The 22,628-nt window shown below is 39.1% G+C and overlaps 1 long non-coding RNA gene across 1 annotated transcript; it reads left to right on the top strand.

Moving 5' to 3' along the window:
* The first annotated feature begins 10,779 nt into the window (after positions 1-10,779).
* On the top strand, positions 10,780-21,225 carry LOC125491218. Its single transcript, XR_007268190.1, has 2 exons — positions 10,780-10,880; positions 21,159-21,225. It is a non-coding gene; the product is annotated as an uncharacterized LOC125491218 (long non-coding RNA).
* Positions 21,226-22,628: the final 1,403 nt, after the last annotated feature.

Here is a 22,628-nt window from a genome sequence, read left to right as displayed (position 1 = left end):
CTGGAAGGACTCTATAAATGAAGAAGAAATAGCTAAAAAGCTTTAATATCTCGCCAAAGAGTAGTGTCTTAAGCGTTAAAACCTCGAAAAAGCCACTGAATGCGACATCACCGTTGACGAAATTATGGCGTCAAGTCAAAAAGTCCAGAACTGGAAGGACTCCATAAATGAAGTAGAAATAGCTAGAAAGCTGTAATATCTCGCCAAGGAGTAGTGTCTTAAGCGTTAAAACCTCGAAAAAGCCACTGAATGCGACATCACCGTTGACGAAATTATGACGTCAATTCAAAAAGTCCAGAACTGAAAGGACTCCATAAATGAAGTAGAAATAGCTAAAAAGCTTTAATATCTCGCCAAGGAGTAGTGTCTTAAGCGTTAAAACCTCGATAAAGCCACTGAATGCGACATCACCGTTGACGAAATTATGGCGTCAATTCAAAAAGTCCAGAACTGGAAGGACCCTATAAATGAAGTAGAAATAGCTAAAAAGTTTTAATATCTCGCCAAGGACTACTCCTTAAGTCTTAAGTGTTAAAACCTCAAAAAAGCCACTGAATGCGACATTACCGTTGACGAAATTAAGGCGTCAATCCTAGAAGTCCAGAACTGGCAGGAATGTATAACTGAAGTAGAAATAGCGGCTCTTTAGCTGTGATTTACTAACCTCCCAAAGTGTTCAAACCTCGTAAAGGTCACTTGCGGAGCATATCGTCGGTGAGTCGCCGGTCAAACGGCGGTTCAATATCAAAATCCTATCGCGGTGCTCTTCAGTGAAAGTCGAGATGGGCTGACAATTTTACTTTGAACAAATTAGTGCTCAAAGCGGGCTCAAAAACCTCGAAAAAGCCACTGAATGCGACATCACCGTTGACGAAATTATGGCGTCAAGTCAAAAAGTCCAGAACTGGAAGGACTCTATAAATGAAGTAGAAATAGCTAGAAAGCTTTAATATCTCGCCAAGGAGTAGTGTCTTAAGCGTTAAAACCTCAAAAAAGCCACTGAATGCGACATCACCGCTGACGAAATTATGAAGTCAAGTCAAAAAGTCCAGAACTGGAAGGACTCCATAAATGAAGTAAAAATAGCTAAAAAGCTTTAATATCTCGCCAAGGAGTAGTGTCTTAAGCGTTAAAACCTCGATAAAGCCACTGAATGCGACATCACCGTTGACGAAATTATGGCGTCAATTCAAAAAGTCCAGAACTGGAAGGACTCTATAAATGAAGTAGAAATAGCTAAAAAGCTTTAATATCTCGCCAAGGAGTAGTGTCTTAAGTGTTAAAACCTCGAAAAAGCCACTGAATGCGACATTACCGTTGACGAAATTAAGGCGTCAATCCTGGAAGTCCAGAACTGGCAGGAATCTATAACTGAAGTAGAAATAGCAGCTAAAGAGGCAGCTAACTAACCTCCCAAAGTGTTCAAACCTCGTAAAGGCCATTTGCGGAGCATATCGTCGGTGAGTCGCCGGTCAAATGGCGGTTCAATATCAAAATCCTATCGCGGTGCTCTTCAGTGAAAGTCGAGATGGGCTGACAATTTTACTTTTGAAAAATTAGATTGCTCAAAGCGGGCTCAAAGTGCTGCTTGAATATTTTGTGCATGGAATAATAGAATATGATCTCGGTTCTGTTTTGTTGGTTTTCAGAATTCCGAGGTAATCTTCTTATAATATAAAAATGAATCGCAAAATGTGTTGGTAAGCGCATAACTCAACAACGCCTCGACCTATTTGGCCAAATCTTTTTTTTAAATGTTCGTTGAAGTTCAAGGATGGTTTTTACAGCGAGAAAAATTAGAATTATTGCTGGAAAAATTATCTTGGAATTCCCGCGGGAAATCTTTTTAAGGCGAAGCTCGCGGGAACAGCTAGTGATTAATAGAGATAACTTGGGGCATTCGTATTGCGACGTTATAGGTGAAATTCTTGGATCGTCACAAGACGAACATCAGCGAAAGCATTTGCCAAAGGTGTAATCAACAATCAAGAACGAAAGTTAGAGGTTCGAAGACTGAATGCGACATCACCGTTTACGAAATTAATGCGTCAATTCATTAAGTCCAGAACTGGAAGGACTCTATAAATGAAGTAGAAATAGATAAAAAGCTTTAATATGTCACCTATGACCTCGTAAAAGCCACTGAATGCGACATCACCGTTTACGAAATTAAGGCGTCAATAACTGAAGTAGAAATAGCTAAAATTGGTTCCAACGAAAGATTGTCTGCTAGATATCGCTTTAAGCGATAAGGCTGCTTAAATTTGCCTGAAGTAGAAATAGTATCTCAAGAGGTTATTTAATCACCTCCCAAAGTGTTCAAACCTGTTGTGCAGCTGGCTCCTCCCAGAAGGAAAGAGAAGGCTGCAAAAAGCACACAGAACATTACTCTGACCACGTCAAGCAGTGGCGCAGTTCGAAACGCGTATGGTCCCACGCTAAAAGTTTACAAAGAACGCCGAAATGGCACAGAAGCCAAAAGAAGAGTCCATGTGGGCTCAACTTGAAAGAAAGTTGAAATAAAAAGACGAAGGAATGAATCCAAGCAATAGTTTCAAATGCGTTTGTGGAGCCTAGTTGGAGCCTTTTTACATACCCTCTGCAAAGATATGACAAAAATATGTTTGGCGTGCAACGTCGATATTAACATTATAAAGGAAAATCATATAGATTCCTAAAAATGTAAAAATAGTTACTACAATCAGTGTGTCGGTGTACCTGTCGCTAAGACTCTATAAGCTGCCCACCCTACATGGATATGTCCGTCGTGTAATATCAAGCAGCCGAGGGGCGACAACTCTAACACCCCAGTGCAGCAAATTGAGAAGGTTACGCTGCGCTCCAAACTACGTGAGGCCAAGGCCTCCGCTCCCGCACCGACCTCGCCATGCCGCCAGTGCGGTACCCAGGAGGAACTCATCAACACCATCAGGAACGAGATCCGGACGACCTTACTGGCATCATCAATACATGTCTAAAGAGTCAACTGAAACAGCTGCGCGACGAGATAAATTACGTGAAGGACTCAATCTCAATCACAAATGCGATGTTCGACGAATTCAAAGCTGAAGTCGTCTCTGCTAAGAACAGCATTCAGCAAGTTCAGAAGGAAAATGATAACCTGCGTGCGTCTACGTGTACCCTTCTCCAGCGAGTCAACCAGCTAGAACAACTCAACCGTATGTCCAACCTTGAATTACAGTGTGTTCCTGAAGTAAAAGGTGAAAACGCCCTTATCGTATCTACCGCTCTCTAGCTATTCGTTATGTGGACAGATTTCTTCACTCTTTGAATGAAGTGTTAGTATCAGTAAAAAGCTGCAAAAACATAATGGTAATAGGTGATATCAATATTGATATAAAATCTGATAATAGCGATAGAAACTCTCATGATTATCTTAACTTACTCAGCACGCATGGCATACTAGCAGGACATACTCTCGTAACACATGATAATAATTGCAATGACCACGTTATGTTAAAAGCAAGCAATCCATCAACAACCATCGTTATCCCCGCAACCATAACTGATCACTTTGCAGTAATGTGTCATCTCGAAGCTCATGAACAACCCATAACAAATCGATTAGTTAAAGTACTCTATTACGATTCAATTAAAGCAGACATAGGGTCTACCAATTTTACTGATGTCTTAGATTGTACCGATGTAAATAAAGCCACTGACAATCTTCTATCCAAGCTATCGACAATAATTAAAAAACAAACAAATGTCAAAAAAATACCAAAGAGTAAGCGTATAATTAAACCATGGATTACACAGGGCCTGCTTCGTTGTGTTAACAACAGAGATAAACTTCATCTTCAATTAAAGAAAGATCCGACTAATCCTATCTTAAAAATTACCTATACTAGACATAGGAACTATTGTAAATCAATATTAAATAAATTAAAACATGACTTCGAACGATCGTCACAAGAAAAATGTGCAAACAATAACCGTAAAACGTGGAAAAGCATAAATAACCAAACAAACATAAATAACCAAACAAACTAACAAAAACTACTAATCAGAATCTGGTACAATCAAAAACACTCATAGCTTGTAGGTATCTACTAATATATTGCGAGGTAGGCAGTGTGTTATATCAATGTAAGGAAGTGCTTCGGACGGCACGTTAAGCCGTGGGTCCCGGTTGCTGCTTCGGCAGCAGTCGTTAAGCCTAGTCAGCTTGAAAACATCTAACAGTCGGGTTGCCCACTTACCCGACAACTCTCTCAGCACAAGCTTGCTTGTGTTGGGGTCCACCAACCCGCACTCGGCCAGCGTGGTGGACTAGGCCTAAAACCCTTCCTTCATTGGAAGGAGACCCGTGCCCCAGCAGTGGGGACGTGATTTTAATTTTAATTTTAATTTTCTTTATTTGGAAAACAAACAGCTTATACTATTACATATTATAAATTAACATAAGGTTTACACACAAGCCAATAAAGTTTTCACACCTATTTTTTTACTAAATACTCAGAACATCACTGAACTGCTTAAGATGCATAAAGTTAAGAAGTTAACAATCAACAATATAATTAGGTACTTATATAATAATTATATAATTAGGTATATTACCCATGTACTATGTATTTATATGATAAGTTACTTACAGACAAATCTACTACTACGCTATTTTTAAGTTAGAAATAATTTTTTTCTTAAAATTAATGAGTTTTTCGCTAAATATATCAGTTATATGATGTGATTTATTGTAACTTTCGCAAGCTCTTATAGCGAAGCGGTTTTTAGTATAGTTACTACTACAGTTTTTAATAACAAAGGTCTTTGGATGGCGGGAGTTGCCTTTACAGTACAAAGCCATTTTACCAAGTAGGTATGGACTGTCAATATGGTTGTTGATAATTTTGTGCAAAAACATCTGGTCTCTCATGTCACGGCGGGTTTCAAGTGAAAGAAAAGAGTTGGTATCGAAATTTTTAAATTTGTATTTTAAACGTTTAATGAATTTATTTTGTATTCTTTCAATATTGTATATGTGATTTTGGTATTGAGGGTTCCATACCGTCGATGCATATTCAAGTATGGACCTAACAAAAGAGTTAAAAAGCAAGATAAGAGTGGTGGGGCTTTTAAAATCTTTACTCTGTCTAAAAATAAAACCCAGCATCTTATATGCTTTTGCTGTAATTATATCGTAGTGTCTCCGGAACGATAATTCACTATCGAGGTGGACTCCCAGGTCCCTCACCTCGGTTACCCTTCTTAAACTTATATCTTGAAAATTATAGTCATATAAAATTTTGTTTTTTTTTCTTGTGAAAGATATGACACAACACTTATCGATATTAAGTTTAACTTTATTTTTATTGCAATACTGTATTAAATTATTTAAATCTGCTTGTAAGTTATGACAATCGTCTAAAGAACTCACCTTCATAAATATTTTCGTGTCGTCAGCGTATAATAAAGAGTCGGAATTATTTAAAATATTAGTTACATCATTGATAAAAATATTGAAGAGAAGGGGGCCCAAGTGAGAGCCCTGGGGGACACCAGAAGAAATAGGGATAAAAGATGATAAGTATCCCTTAATAGAAACTGCTTGCGACCTGTTCCTTAAGTAAGAATCTAGCCATCTCAGTAGGTTGCCGTGTATACCAAATAAATCGAGTTTTTTAACTAATATATTATGGGGAATTTTATCAAAAGCTTTTGAATAATCGGTATACACGGCATCCACCTGAAATCCGTTATCCATAGCATCCAATAAAATATCTATGTATTCACACAAATTTGATTCTGTTGATTTCTGATTGATGAAACCATGTTGAGAATTTATCAGGTACGGTCTAACTGAAGGAAACATAACGTCGTATATAATTTTTTCGAATAATTTTGGAATAACATTAAGCTTAGATATACCTCTATAGTTGTTAGCATTATGCTTATCACCGCCACCCTTGTAAATGGGAGTAACAAGAGACTGTTTCCACTTAATTGGAACTATACAGGTCTCTAAAGACATCCTGAATAAGACCGTGATTGGAATTGCGAGTTCTTTATGACAGCGTCTTAGAAACAGGGGATGAAGACCATCTGGGCCACATCCCTTAGAAGTATCTAGTTTTTTTAAATATTTTTCTACTGTATCAAAATTTATAGCTACAGTGCATAGTAATGTTGTGTTATTATAGTTACCTTCATAATCATCTAAATCGTTTACAGTGGATTCTTTTTCAAAAACTGAGTGGAAAAATTTGTTAAAAATATTTGCTATTGATTGACCGTCCGAACCAACATTATTTTCATCCAAGTATATTGTGTCTGGGATTTCATTTATACTTTTTCTCGATTTTATGTACGACCAAAAATGTTTGGAGTTTATCTTTATATTATCTTCTGCGTTGGAAATAAATCTGTCAAAGCAATCAGTTTCCATTTTTTTTTGTATTCGTCGCAGCGATGAGAAGTTTTCATAATCGGATAGCCTGCCGTATATTTTCCATTTTTTATGAACTTTATTTTTTTTATTTATTAAGCTTATTAACGGTTTTGAATACCACCTAGGATATTTCATCTCATCACGAACGACACGACTAGGAATTAATCTATCTATAATTTTATTAACGACAGTATAAAAATTATCTACGGCAGCCTCAATGCAGTCTACAGATAAATGCTGATCCCAGTCAACTGAAGCAAGAGCTGTGTTAACAGCATCATAGTCTGCAGCATGAAACCGTCGCACGGTGCGCGGGGCGGGCGGCAGCGCGGGGGGCGCGGGCGCGGCCAGCACGCGCGCGCGCAGCGGCGGGTGGTGCGCGTCCGCCGGCACCAGGCCCTCCGCACCCTCCACCGAGCAGCATATGTTAGATAAAACTAGATCGAGCATTCTGTTGTTATGATTCAACATATAGTTATGTTGTAATAAATTACTAAAAGACATAAACGCAGAAATGTTGTAAGTTAGGGAATCCTCGGATGGATTATCTAAGACAAAACAATTAGAATTGTGATGGGACGGTAGCCATTTACCATATGTAATATTAAAATCACCAACAATAAAAACCTTATCGTCGGGAAATTCGATAACTAAATCGGAAATAAATTCAAAAAATGTTAACTCTGAATTAATTTGGTCTACTGTATGGGGAAAGTAGCAACAATAAACACGTAATAAGTTTTTTCGAGGTGTTTCGGATAACAAAATATTAACGCAAGTAATATCGGCATCGGGCAGAGAAGGCGGTAGGCGCACATCTCGCGTGTCCACTCGGAGGTCGCGGTGCACGGCCACGAAGGTGCCGCCGCCTAGCAACATATTCCTACGTACGTAGTCCCGGTCTGTTCGGTATAAACTATAACGAGAATCCACTAGTTCGGTATCAAATATGCCAGGTAACAGCCATGATTCACTAATACATATTAAATCGTATGTTACACTTAAAACGTTTCTAAGAAATACGTGTGTTTTTGTTCGTAACCCACGAACGTTTTGGTAGAAAACGTTAATCACAGTCAAATTGAAAAAATATAAAACACTTTAGAATCGTACATAATCCCAACAAAGACCAGATGTTTGCACAAAAAATATCCACACCCGATTCAAAACAATGACCTAGTGTACATTTGAAATAAACAATTTTATTTTTTACGACAGTTATGTAATTAGGAAGGCATTTGCTAATCTTTACTGAATCGCTTACTATTATGGTGTATAATCCATACATACTATAATAAAAGTTATATTGCAATAACATGCTAATTATTGGAGTTGAATTCACATAATACGATAAGAAATATATCCGATAAACAAAGACATTCAATGAACGGCGAGGCAATAGCGGATGACCGCTCGCTATGACAAAACAAGTTAAACTGTTAAATGGATAGAAAAAATCAATGCAATTATATATGAGCTTTAAGGCATACAGCGCAAGATTTATAATAACTTGGAGGGCGTTATGAGCAGTTAAGGTACTTCTAAAGTGTGCGGGCAATAGCGAGGCAGGGGTAAGCAACCTTTTGTATAAGTTACATTTACAAAGTGCGAAAGCGGATGGTAGCGTAAATACAAAATTATAGTTATCACTTATGTGATTTTTTTTAAAGCTTCCATTGACGTTACGTGAATGATAGGAGATTTTTCATTGCGCCGAACCATTACCGTGCAGTTGCGTACCCAGCAGAATGCGTAGTTTTTGTCTTTAGATTTTGCTTTAGCTTGCTGGAGAAGGTACCTATTTTTTGCTGATAGATGGTCGTTCGCGTAGATCCTATCCTCAACCCCCACAAAGCCAATATCAGAACCTTTGATACCCTTCACTTTCCGGATAGCAGCCAGAAAGTCATCTTTTTTATATCTTGCTTGAAACTTCACTATTATTGGTTTCGGGCGCTTATCGTTATCATTTTTAGTTGCAACGCGCGTTATGAAATCTATATCCGTATCAGCTTTTAGAGGAAAGTGGCAATGGTCTGCCAATCTGGTTATTATGGCAATAAGATTTTCGCCATTCTTCTGAGGCACACCATTGATTTGAATGTTCGACTTTCTCACCCACTGCTCATTTCTGCTGTTATCGTCGGTCAGGTCGGCAACAGTCTTCTTTAGGTCATTAACCTCGCAGCGTAGTTGCTCCACCTCCGTGACGCGGTTCTCCACTTCAGAAACCCTATGGGATAACTCTTCAATGCTCTTATTGAGGTTACCGTTAAGGACAGTTATATCATTTCTCAACTGTTTTATATCCGCCTCAATGGCAGTTATAGAATTAAGTTTCTGGAGGATTGTATCCATCTGTTGAGCCATCTGCACCAGAAGATCTTCTTTTGCGGCACCCTGACCTGTCTTTCCGCCAGACTTCGATTCAGACGTAGAAGTCCAAGTTGCATCGAGATCCGCAGATGGTTTCGCCTGTTTGTCCCGGCACGTCGAACAGATCCAAGTCGCTTTCCCTGTACCAAGTCGGTCATATCCTCGCTCACTGATACCAGCGCAGGAGAAATGGTATCTCGACTTGCAGCTGGAACACTCCGGACCATGGCCGACATTGTCAGCACAGGAAGCACAATTCGCAGGTACACTGGTCTTAGGCATATTCGCGCAGTAGCTTGTAGTAAAAAATGTTGACAACCTCTGACTCAACAACAAAATATTTCAAAGTATACACGGTGATGCACTGAGAATGCGTGCGAGCGAGACGAACGCACGATCGTGACTGATGGGTTGTGATGAAGTAATAGTAATAATATAGTATTCTTAACGCCTGTTTCACAAAGTCTTGATTAAGCTCATCAGTGGGATAAAAATCATGCTGTCACTTTCTTGACATTCTAAACTGATTATTATCATTGATTACACCGATACCTCTTATCAAGGCATTATGAAAAAGGCTTTTAAAGTTTATTAAAATATACGTTCAGCTAACTAACCTCCCAAAGTGTTCAAACCTCGTAAAGGCCACTTGCGGAGCATATCGTTGGTGAGTCGCCGGTCAAACGGCGGTTCAATATCAAAATCCTATCGCGGTGCTCTTCAGTGAAAGTCGAGATGGGCTGACAATTTGACTTTGAAAAAATTTGAGTGCTCAAAGCGGGCTCAAAATGCTGCTTGAATATTTCGTGCATGGAATAATAGAATATGATCTCGGTTCTATTTTGTTGGTTTTCAGAACTCCGAGGTAATGATTAATAGGAATAACTGGGGGCATTCGTATTGCGACGTTAGAGGTGAAATTCTTGGATCGTCGCAAGACGAACATCAGCGAAAGCATTTGCCAAAGGTGTTTTCATCAATCAAGAACGAAAGTTAGAGGTTCGAAGACTGAATGCGACATCATTGTTGAGGAAATTATGGCGTTAATTCAAAAAGTCCAGAACTGGAAGGACTCTATAACTGAAGTAGAAATAGCTAAAAAGCTTTAATATCTCGCCAAGGAGTAGTCTTAAGCGTTAAAACCTCGAAAAAGCCACTGAATGCGACATCACCGTTTACGAAATGAACGCGTCAATTCAATAAGTCCAGAACTGGAAGGACTCTATAACTGAAGTAGAAATAGCTAAAAAGCTTTAATATCTCGCCAAGGAGTAGTCTTAAGCGTTAAACCTCGAAAAAGCCACTGAATGCGACATCACCGTTGACGAAATTATGGCGTCAATTCAAAAAGTCCAGAACTGGAAGGACTCTATAACTGAAGTAGAAATAGCTAAAAAGCTTTAATATCTCGCCAAGGAGTAGTCTTAAGCGTTAAAACATCGAAAAAGCCACTGAATGCGACATCACCGTTGACGAAATTATGGCGTCAATTCAAAAAGTCCAGAACTGGAAGGACTCTATAACTGAAGTAGAAATAGCTAAAAAGCTTTAATATCTCGCCAAGGAGTAGTCTTAAGCGTTAAAACCTCGAAAAAGCCACGGAATGCGACATCACCGTTGACAAAATTAAGGCGTCAATCCGGGTAGTCCAGAACTGGCAGGACTCTGTAACTGAAGTAGAAATAGTAGCTCAAGAGGTTATTTAATCACACTGCATAGTGTTCAAACCTGTAGTGCAGCTGGCTCCTCCCAGAAGGAAAGAGAAGGCTGCAAAAAGCACACAGAACATTGCTCTGGCCACGTCAAGCAGTGGCGCAGTTCCTATGGTCCCACGCGAAAAGTTCATAAAGAACGCCGAAATGGCACAGAAGGCAAAAGGAGAGTCCATGTCCAGCTTAAAAGAAAGTAATAATAATAAATAATAATATAATAATAATAAATAATATGAGATAATCAAAGCGGGCTCAAAATGCTGCTTCCATATTTCGTACATGGATTAATAGAATATGATCTCGGTTATATTTGGTTGGTTTTCAGAACTCAGAGGTAATGATTAATAGGGATAACTGGGGGCATTCGTATTGCGACGTTAGAGGTAAAATTCTTGGATCGTCGCAAGACGAACATCAGCGAAAGCGAAATGAAATTGTGAAATTCCCGCCAAGGCGGTGATCAAATAATACGTTGCCTCGTGCAGCTCGCCATAAATAAGCTTCACAATTGTTTGCAAGCTGCTATACAACAAATCCTTCATAATACACGGCAGATCATCGCACTAGTGCCTAATCGTTCAAAGTGCGAGAAACCAAATTTTAAATTTCAAAGATAAAGGCACATTCATCTGACCAAGCCAAGCAGTGGAGCTCCATTTATTCCCATCCAGCACTATCCCCTGCAGTGCCCAAGTCACATGTTCCCACGCAAAAGCCACGCAACTATAGGGAAGTTCACTAAAACGCCGTAATGGCACAGAAGCCAAAAGGAAAAGTCCATGAGGGCTCAACTTGAAAGGAAGTTGAAGGAAAAAGACGAAGCAATGGAAAAGGTTTGCGGAGCCTCGAGGGAAATAATGACACATAGAGCCTACTAAAATTATTCGTCATTATTACGAGTATTATGTGACATCCATTCATAAAACGGAAGAACGAAGTTTTCAAAACGAGGAAGTTGAAAACTACTACCAATAAAAAATTGGTGAGTTAATAAAATACCTAAATGGCAACATTTTAAAGCGCTGGCGCCGATTGAGCGCTCCCCCCAAAAATACTTAGGACGAAACAGTAAATATTTTAAATTATTTTATAAATAGAAGCCCCAACAAAGTCACATATTTACGAAGTACATTATATGAAAAGTGTGTGGGAAAACAAGCTTCGGGACCCGTCTCCAAGCAAAGCCCTTGTACTTCAAAACACACGAAGAGGAAAGCAATCTCTTAAAACCACGACGGGTACCTATGTTACATATATGCGAAAGTTACCGAATATTTATTCCAAAGAACATGGTGATCATAAGCATTGTTCAGTTATCAAGTAGTTTATATGTATTTACATAGATGTCACTATGCCAGAATCTGTATCTCGGTATTCAGAGTTCTTACATATTAATAACCTTTCTTCTTATACAAATAAACGCCGCTTCTACTACCAGCGATCCGATCAAAAGGCTACCAAGCCTTTTCATGGTCCTTCGAGCCGGATCCAGGTGGATGTGGTCACTGACTACACCACCCTAGTAGTAGCCACTTTTTGATCAGGCGCTAGAAATCAGAGACGCATCGTCTCTGAAGGCGTCAACCGGGCGATCCGAGGATCGTTCCGGTAGGGATGGCTGCATCAGCAGTCGAGCTCCGGTGTGCCCAGTGATGGGTGCTAGCAGTGGCGCCGCGAGCTGCGCCACCGCCCTATCACTTAGCGGCACCAGGACATCACATCAAGGCGCGCTTCGGGTGAACTTAACCGGAGTCAGCGGCCCCAGCAGCAGCGGTCCAGTGCACCCGGTGACAGGATGCCAGCGGTGACACTCACGAGCGGAGCGTCATCGTGTCTATCGCCTGCCACTTCAGCGGTGCCAGAGACAGTCCCGTGCACCCGGTGGCAGGATGCCAGCGGCGACACTCACGAGCGGAGCGTCGTCGTGCCTATCACCTGCCACTTCAGCGTTGCCAGTGACAACAGCAACAGCGAAGACGGAAGATCCCATCAAAATTTTATCGTAAATTAGCACTTATCAAAATTAGATTGTAAAAATTTATGTAAATAACTGTGTATACCAGCCACATCTTAAAGCACACAGGATGCATGTAGGTTCTTATCAGCTTGTTATCAAGTCCATGCATCTTGTGGAGTTACCCCCTTGACCTCATGGTGAGGGTGGTAATGAAGAACGTACGTTCTTGGTGGGCGGTATGTTCAGTTATCAAGTAGTTTTTATGTATTTACATAGATGTCACTATGCCAGAATCTGTATCTCGGTATTAAGAGTCCTTACATATTAATAACCTTTCTTCTTATACAAATAAACGTCGCTTCTACTACCAGCGATCCGAACATAAGGCTACCAAGCCTTTTCATGGTCCTTCGAGCCGGATCCAGGTGGATGTGGTCACTGACCACACCACCCTAGTAGTAGCCACTTTTTGATCAGGCGCTAGAAATCAGAGACGCATCGTCTCTGAAGGCGTCAACCGGGCGATCCGAGGATCGTTCCGGTAGGGATGGCTGCATCAGCAGTCGAGCTCCGGTGTGCCCAGTGATGGGTGCTAGCAGTGGCGCCGCGAGCTGCGCCACCGCCCTATCACTTAGCGGCACCAGGACAACACATCAAGGCGCACTTCGGGTTAACTTAACCGGAGTCAGCGGCCCCAGCATCAGCGGTCCAGTGCACCCGGTGACAGGATGCCAGCGGTGATACTCACGAGCGGGGTGTCATCGTGCATATCGCCTGCCACTTCAGCGGTGCCAGTGACAGTCCAGTGCACCCGGTGACCGGATGCCAGCGGTGACACTCACGAGCGGAGCGTCATCGTGTCTATCGCCGGCCACTTCAGCGGTGCCAGAGACAAGCAGACATCAGCAGCGATCCGAACATAAGGCTACCATTGACGTGAAGTTAATAAATGAAATGCTTTACACTCAAAATCAAAAAAAAATCAAAAATCTTTATTCTTAGTAAAAATTAACATAACAGAAAAGTTTTGACGACTACTATCATAACTAGGCTCACATGTAGCCTGTATTTATGATTAAGTAGGCCCGCACCTCTTATGCGGATCGTAACAGTGATCGGTGGTGTCATGTTTTTCAAACAATATTTTTATGTTCCCTCAGAAGGAAGGACATAAAAGAAGACACAAAATAAAAATAAAAACCTAATAACTAACATGCTGTGTATGTGTGTGTGTGTGTGTGTGTGTGTGTGTGTGTGTGTGTGTATGTGTGTGTGTGTGTGTTTGTGTGTGTGTGTTTGTATGTGAGTCAGAATGAGTGTGAGTACGTAAACTGAATAAGTACGTATTACTTAATAAAAAGCTCTGTTTCATCATATGTAAAGGTTTTTAGTAGTGTAGACACTTTCTTTTTAACTTCAAATGTAGGTTTGTCAAACACAAAATTGATTTTATTAATTTTATTATATAATTTTGGGCCAAGATAAAACTGATGCCTTTTTGTAAAACTAAGCTTAGGCAGGGGAGTATTACAAATTAAGTCTTTGCGACGTTTGGAGGTTTCAAAGAGGGGTGTATGGATGTGTTGATAAATCACCGTGTTGTAAATAAAGAGCTGCCTGACAGTTAAAATGTCGCAGTTCTTGTATAACTTAGTGGTGGGGTAGAGGATAGGACGTTTAGTGGCCACCTTCAGTACTCCGCGTTGGGCAACTTCCAGCGGTTTTAGATGTGTTTTTGCAGCACCACCCCAACACGGTATACAATATGTAATTATAGATTGAGCTAGAGCAAGATACATAGTCCTGATTACATTTGGAGGGGCAGAGTGTCGGATAGATTTAAATACATACATTAATTTCCTAAGTCTAGATGTAAGCATATCAATGTGGGTTTTAAAGTTAAGATATTTATCTAAAGTGATTCCTAGGTATTTAATTATGTCAGTACGGTCTATGGAGGGGCATTGGCACAATAGAAGATCGTGACAGGAGTGAGCTTGGATAACAATAGGTGATTTAGGTTGATTGGCGGATGTGGGAGAGAAGGGTATAAATTTGGTTTTAGAGGTGTTCAAGGTAAGGAAGTGTGTGGAAAGCCAGTTTGCGACAACATTGAAACCTGATTGAGCTGTCTTTTGGAGATTAGCCCAACTAACATCATTAAAAAGGAGGACTGTATCATCGGCGTATGTAATAATAGTGCCATTTTTAAGTGGAATATTACACATATCATTAATAAAAACGAGGAATAGTGTGGGCCCTAATATACTACCTTGCGGTACCCCGTAGGAGATTTGCAATTCGTCACTAGTGTGGTGGCCTATTTTAACCATTTGTGATCGTCCCGTAAGGTACGATTCGAATAGGTTATGCTGAGTGCCTCTGACACCGATTAAGTATAGTTTGGTTAGAAGAATAGGAATCGGTACGGTGTCAAAGGCCTTTGCTAAATCAAGGAACACCGCGAGAGTTTTCTTATTGCTGTTTATGTTTTTTACTATATTATTTGTTAGCTTTAGAACTGCATCAACGGTGGAGATATTTTTACGAAATCCAAACTGTTGGGGTGATATTATATTATTTGTTTCTAGGTAATTGATCAATCTATTATTAATGATGCGTTCCAAAAGCTTCGAGAATGTACTGAGCACAGCGATTGGACGATAGTTAGTAGCGCATGACCTATCTCCACTTTTAAATATAGGATGGATTATGGCCTTTTTGAATGCAGAGGGGAAGAAACCGTTTTGTAAGCAAAGATTAAAAATGTGTGTAAGAATAGGGGCGAGAATCAAGGAGTATTTTCTAATGATTGTTGGGGAAATGCCATCCCAGCCAGTAGCAGCAAGGGGTCTTAAAGAGTTGATGGCGCCAAGAACTTCGTTTTCGTCTGTGTTCAGCAGGACGAAAGAACCAGGAGTGTTAGATAATTGAGGAGGGGGGTTACTGCAGCCCGTAGGGTGGGGTGAGCATCTAATATTATCGGCCAAAGTTTTTCCGATATTAACAAAAAAGGTGTTTACACTGTTGCATGACTGTTTAGGGGAGTTAGTAGGAGAAAGAAGTTGGTTAGCTATGAATTTAGTTTTTTTAGTGTTTGAAATTCTTTTTATAGTATCCCATAAGCATTTGCTATTAGTACCAGCCTTTTTTAATTCATTTGTATCATACTGTCTTTTTATTTTTTTCAAAAGCTTATTGCAAAAGTTTCTATAGCGTATGTAAGTTAGTCTTAAAATCTCATTATCCTTGTCCGCTTTCTGCTGTTTATGGAGATGATCGCGGTTACGCATGCATCGAAGGAGTCCGGGAGAGATCCAGGGCTTAAGAATTTTATGTTTTTTGGAGATAATTTTAACTGTTGTATTTTTATTAATTATAGTAGAGAGACTGGTTATTAAATTATTAGTTGCAGACTCAGGATCCTTGGAGGAGAAGACATGAGTAAAGTCTAGTTGTTCCATGTCTTTATCCAAGCCATCATAGTTTATAATAGAGATTGTTCCCAAAGACTTATCTCGTATGGGTTTAAAGTCTAGCATAAAGAGTACTGGGCGATGATCAGTTGTATGTGAGTCGAGAATAAAAGTGAGTGATGGAGATTGTGTTCTAAGCATCAGGTGGTCTAGACAGCTATTATCTCTAGTAGGTAGATCGTGTGCTGGCAGGAGACCATGGAATGAAAGGTGGCTAAGATAGTTATGAGAGCGTGAGTCCAGGGAGGTTGGGGTAATATCGATGTTAATATCACCCGTTATAATTATGGATTTAAATGAAGATAGCGTAGGAATGACTTGGTCTAGAGTTTCTAAAAATAAATCAATGTTGTAATTAGAAGGAGAGCGGTAGATGCATAGTATAGCTATATCAGAACCTACTTTCAATAGAAGCCCAGAGGCTGATCCGTTAAAATCAAGTTCCTCTGAGTTGAGGGCGAGTTCGGATCTTACATAAACAATAACGCCATCACTTTGATTCTGATGTTTAGTTGATAAGATAGAGGTATAGTTTGCTAGCGTAGGTACGTTAGAATTAGAAAGGCAATTCAACCAGCATTCTGTTAAGACTAGAATATCGCAGTCTATGTCTAATCTTGTGAGCAGAGTAAGGAAACTATGATAGTTGCAGTTTATAGAGCGAATATTGATTGATAGTATTTTAAGTTTATTTTTGTGTTTAGTAACATGTTTATGGATTTGTTCTGGAGTACAGGATATGACAGTAGATACATAAAAATTATCTAGGTCTTGCAGAAAAGCATCGTCTATTTTATTCACGGAAACGGAGTAATTAGGAAATGCATAGATTGGGGGGAGTAATTAGGAAATGCATAGATTGGGTTGACACTTACACCGACGTTGCAGACGCAAACAAAGTTTTATTTTTATTATTTATAAGTAGCTTATTTATTTTCCCACTGGGATTGCCTTATCACAAATAAAACAAGGGACATCGAATTAATATGTTTCTGTTCAAAGAGCTCATCTAAATGAAAACAATGACGAAAATATAATATTTCGAATCGATTCCTCCATGAACAATAAAACCTATTGTACCTAATTCCTTTTTTTCCTCGATGGTTAAGTCCAGAACTGACAGGACTCAATAACTGAAGTAGTAATAGCAGCTAAAGAGGCAGCTAACTAACCTCCCAAAGTGTTCAAACCTCGTAAAGGCCACTTGCGGAGCATATCGTCGGTGAGTCGCCGGTCAAACGGCGGTTCAATATCAAAATCCTATCGCGGTGCTCTTCAGTGAAAGTCGAGATGGGCTGACTGAATTTGACTTTGAAAAAATTTGAGTGCTCAAAGCGGGCTCAAAATGCTGCTTGAATATTTCGTGCATGGAATAATAGAATATGATCTCGGTTCTATTTTGTTGGTTTTCAGAACTTCGAGGTAATTATGATTTTAATAGGGATAACTGGAGGCATTCGTATTGCAACTTTAGAGGTGAAATTCTTGGATCGTCGCAAGACGAACATCAGCAAAAGCATTTGCCAAAGGTGTTTTCATCAATCAAGAACGAAAGTTAGAGGTTCGAAGACTGAATGCGAAATCATTGTTGACGAAATTATGGCGTCAATTCAAAAAGTCCAGAACTGGTAGGACTCTATAAGTGAAGTAGAAATAGCTAAAGAGCTTTTATATCTCGCCAAAGAGTAGTGTCTTAAGCGTTAAAACCTCGAAAAAGCCACTGAATGCGACATCACCATTGACGAAATTATGGCGTCAATTCAAAAAGTCCAGAACTGGTAGGACTCTATAAGTGAAGTAGAAATAGCTAAAGAGCTTTTATATTTCGCCAAGGAGTAGTGTCTTAAGCGTTAAAACCTCGAAAAAGCCACTGAATGCGACATCACCGTTGACGAAATTATGGCGTCAATTCAAAAAGTCCAGAACTGGAAGGACTCTATAACTGAAGTAGAAATAGCTAAAAAGCTTTAATATCTCGCCAAGGAGTAGTGTCTTAAGTGTTAAAACCTCGAAAAAGCCACTGAATGCGACATCACCGTTGACGAAATTAAGGCGTCAATCCTGGAAGTCCAGAACTGGCAGGACTCTGTAACTGAAGTAGAAATAGCGGCTCTTTAACTGTGATTAACTAACCTCCCAAAGTGTTCAAACCTCGTAAAGGCCACTTGCGGAGCATATCGTCGGTGAGTCGCCGGTCAAACGGCGGTTCAATATCAAAATCCTATCGCAGTGCTCTTCAGTGAAAGTCGAGATGGGCTGACAATTTTACTTTGAAAAAATTAGAGTGCTCAAAGCGGGCTCAAAGTGCTGCTTGAATATTTCGTGCATGGAATAATAGTTCAGAATATGATCTCGGTTCTGTTTTGTTGGTTTTCAGAATTCCGAGGTAATCTTATAACATAAAAATGAATCGCAAAATGTGTTGGTAAGCGCAAAACTCAACAACGCCTCGACCTATTTGGCCAAATCTTTTTTTTAAATGTTCGTTGAAGTTCAAGGATGGTTTTTACAGCGAGAAAAATTAGAATTATTGCTGGAAAAATTATCTTGGAATTCCCGCGGGAAATCTTTTTAAGACGAAGCTCGCGGGAAGCTGTTGTGTGTTTCTTGGATCGTCACAAGACGAACATCAGCGAAAGCATTTGCCAAAGGTGTAATCAACAATCAAGAACGAAAGTTAGAGTTAGTGAGTTAGTTGGTATTAAGTTCCTATTATACTGTTACTTTAAGTTTAAAATTGTTTTAAGTAATATACCTACCTAATGTTAATTATTATGTTTAGTTTTTTTAGAAATTTTATTTGTGTTATTTTCGTTACGCTCAACATTATATAAATTCCGCGATACAGGTTCGCCTAGTGCGGAATTTGCAGATCAAACCACTGTAAACATGTTCTATGGAAATAAATGCTTTTTACTTACCCTCTGCAAAGATATGACAAAAATATGTTTGGCGTGCAACGTCGATATTAACATTATATAGGAAAATCATATAGATTTCTAAAAATGTCAAAATAAATGTAAGTACATTATATGAAAAGTGTGAGAGGAAACAAAAGCTTCAGGATCCGTCTCCAAGCAAAGCCATTGTACTTCAAAACACACGAAGAGGAAAGCAATCTCTCAAAACCACGACGGGTACCTATGTTACATATATGCGAAAGTTACTGAATACCCAACAAACATTTTACCCTCAGTTACAGCTATTCTTATAATTTTAACCTGTATAACTGTGTTATAATTATCTCAGTTCTAACATAAAGCGATAAAGATGAGTTAAAAAATGAAATTAGTATTAACAGCAGGTTTAAGTGTTAAAATGGTATTAGTCAAAGCAATTATAATTAAGATGTTATAGGTTTAAACTGTTTCTAGAACCTAAAGCTATACAAGAGTGCTCACTGACACCTGTTAACACTTATGGTTGTTAAGTGGTTTCCTTTAATACTCATATAAATCTTTAAGTGTCATATTGAATTTAGGCTGCAGGCATTGGTTATAAAAGAGATTTTGTCAAGAGTGCAGTAAGACAAGATTCTTACAGTGTTGGAAAACTCAACAATGCAGTTTTAATCTTTAAGGTTAACTTAACTTACGCTTATTGCGTTAGGCAAGTAGACTGTAAAAGTAACGGTGTTAAGCAAGACTGTGCGGATCGACTAAGACTGCATAATACCCTTGGCTAAGGGTGTTCTATTTCAAAAAGTGTAATAGATGACTTAGGTGAGTCTATATGTCTTAAATGTAAGTTCGCCATTTGCATTGGCGACCTAACCTATAAATAAATGGGATAAACAATATTTTGCTTTAAAATACTTACCTATTTATGTGAATTTTGTCATTCCAGTCATGCCAATCGATTTACGAAACTAATGGACATACAGCAAGGATACAAAAAAATACTAAATTGAGTCGTCTATTTTATATTTACTTATGTTTCATTTGAAATCCTTAATAAATTCGGAGCGCATTAAAATTGAGGTGGGAAATATGGTATACATTACATTAAAATTACAATGGCATATTATTTTCAATTCACAAAACATGTTAAGTCAAGTTAATATATTATATTTACTGTTATTATTATATTAATCAATACTGTCACTTTAATACTGTCGCGTATGATTGCTGTTGACACTATTATTTTCAAACACATACAACTTGTATGGTAAAAGTGTATTCCAAAAACGGTAACATACTCACTTAACCCTTTTTTACCAAACAAATAAGAGTCAGAGTGTCAAATAACCATTCTACAACTACAACTATACCGGTAAAAGTTCTAGCTGAGAGTGATTAAAAGCTCTTCTATGGTAACTTTAGCACTTCAATGACACCGTACTACAGGCTTTCTATAACTTAAACACTTCAATGACACCGTTTTACAGACTTTCTAAAGCCTTTACTTTCAAAATCGTGGGCGTCTTTCGTGGTTATAAGTGAGTTAGAGCACTCTCCTACACTCTTATACAGCTATGTCTTAACACTTTAATTTTCGAATGGAACCATTATACAAGCTATATGAGAGTTTTTTTAACGCTACGGTGTTAGTTGGGTATTTATTCCAAAGAACATGGTGATCATAAGCATAGACGTGAAGTTAATAAATGAAATGCTTTACACTTACACCGACGTCGCAGACGCAAACAAAGTTTTATTTTTATTTTTTATAAGTAGCTTATTTATTTTCCCACTGGGATTGCCTTATCGCAAATAAAACAAGGGACATCGATTTAATATGTTTCTGTTCAAAGAGCTCATCTAAATGAAAACAATGACGAAAATATAATATTTCTAATCGATTCCTCCATGAACAATAAAACCCATTATAGGTTCCTTCCTACTTCCTTTTTTTCCTCGATGGTTAAGTCCAGAACTGACAGGACTCAATAACTGAAGTAGAAATAGCAGCTAAAGAGGCAGCTAACTAACCTCCCAAAGTGTTCAAACCTCGTAAAGGCCACTTGCGGAGCATATCGTCGGTGAGTCGCCGGTCAAACGGCGGTTCAATATCAAAATCCTATCGCGGTGCTCTTCAGTGAGTGTCAAGATGGGCTGACAATTTCACTTTGAACAAATTAGATTGCTCAAAGCGGGCTCAAAATGCTGCTTGAATATTTCGTACATGGAATAATAGAATATGATCTCGGTTCTATTTTGTTGGTTTTCAGAACTCAGAGGTAATGATTAATAGGGATAACTGGAGGCATTCGTATTGCGACGTTAGAGGTGAAATTCTTGGATCGTCGCAAGACGAACATCAGCGAAAGCATTTGCCAAAGGTGTTTTCATCAATCAAGAACGAAAGTTAGAGGTTCGAAGACTGAATGCGACATCATTGTTGACGAAATTATGGCGTCAATTCAATAAGTCCAGAACTGGAAGGACTCTATAACTGAAGTAGAAATAGCTAAAAAGCTTTAATATCTCGCCAAGGAGTAGTGTCTTAAGCGTTAAAACCTCGAAAAAGCCACTGAATGCGACATCACCGTTGACAAAATTAAGGCGTCAATCCGGGAAGTCCAGAACTGGCAGGACTCTGTAACTAAACTGAAGTAGAAATAGTAGCTCAAGAGGTTATTTAATCACACTGCATAGTATTTAAACCTGTAGTGCAGCTGGCTCCTCCCAGAAGGAAAGAGAAGGCTGCAAAAAGCACACAGAGTATTGCTCTGGCCACGTCAAGCAGTGGCGCAGTTCCTATGGTCCCACGCGAAAAGTTCATAAAGAACGCCGAAATGGCACAGAAGGCAAAAGGAGAGTCCATGTCCAGCTTGAAAGAAAGTTGAAAGAAAAAGACGAAGGAATGAATATGAGGTAATCAAAGCGGGCTCAAAATGCTGCTTCAATATTTCGTACATGGATTAATAGAATATGATCTCGGTTATATTTTGTTGTTTTTCAGAACTCAGAGGTAATGATTAATAGGGATAACTATATTATTCATATTGCGACGTTAGAGGTGAAATTCTTGGATCGTCGCAAGACGAACATCAGCGAAAGCGAAATGAAATTGTGAAATTCCCGCCAAGGCGGTGATCAAATAATACGTTGCCTCGTGCAGCTCGCCATGAATAAGCTTCACAATTGTTTGCAAGCTGCTATACAACAAATCCTTCATAATACTACATAAAACACACGAAGAGGAAAGCAATCTCTCATAACCTACGGGTATCTATGTTACATATTATATGCGAAAGTTACCGAATATTTATTCCAAAGAACATGGTGATCATAAGCATAGACGTGAAGTTAAAAAATGAAATGCTTTACACTTACACCGACGTCGCAGAGGCAAACAATTTATTTTATTTTTTTTATAGCCTATTTATTTTCCCACTGGGATTGCCTTATCGCAAATAACAAAAGGGACATCAAATTAATATGTATCTGTTCAAAGAGCTCATCTAAATGAAAACAATGACGAAAATATAATATTTCGAATCGATTCCTCCATGAACAATAAAACCCATTGCACTTCCTTTTTTTCCTCGATGGTTAAAAGGCCTGGACTTGACTGCACCGGACTCAGGAGCTCCCGATCCCGTAAATAGTTTCCTGCTACCAGGAGCGCACGACACTGCGGAGGTCGAATCGTGCTGAGACTCACCACTACATCGACAATTCAGCGTCGATACAGCCATGTGAAAGCACTATTTACTACCACCACGGACAATATTACTGCAACTACGATTTCTG

Source organism: Plutella xylostella, chromosome Z, assembly GCF_932276165.1.
Source record: "Plutella xylostella chromosome Z, ilPluXylo3.1, whole genome shotgun sequence".
NCBI lineage: Eukaryota > Metazoa > Arthropoda > Insecta > Lepidoptera > Plutellidae > Plutella > Plutella xylostella.
Note: the sequence above shows the minus strand (reverse complement) of the source record. Positions and strands in the feature narration are given on the sequence as shown.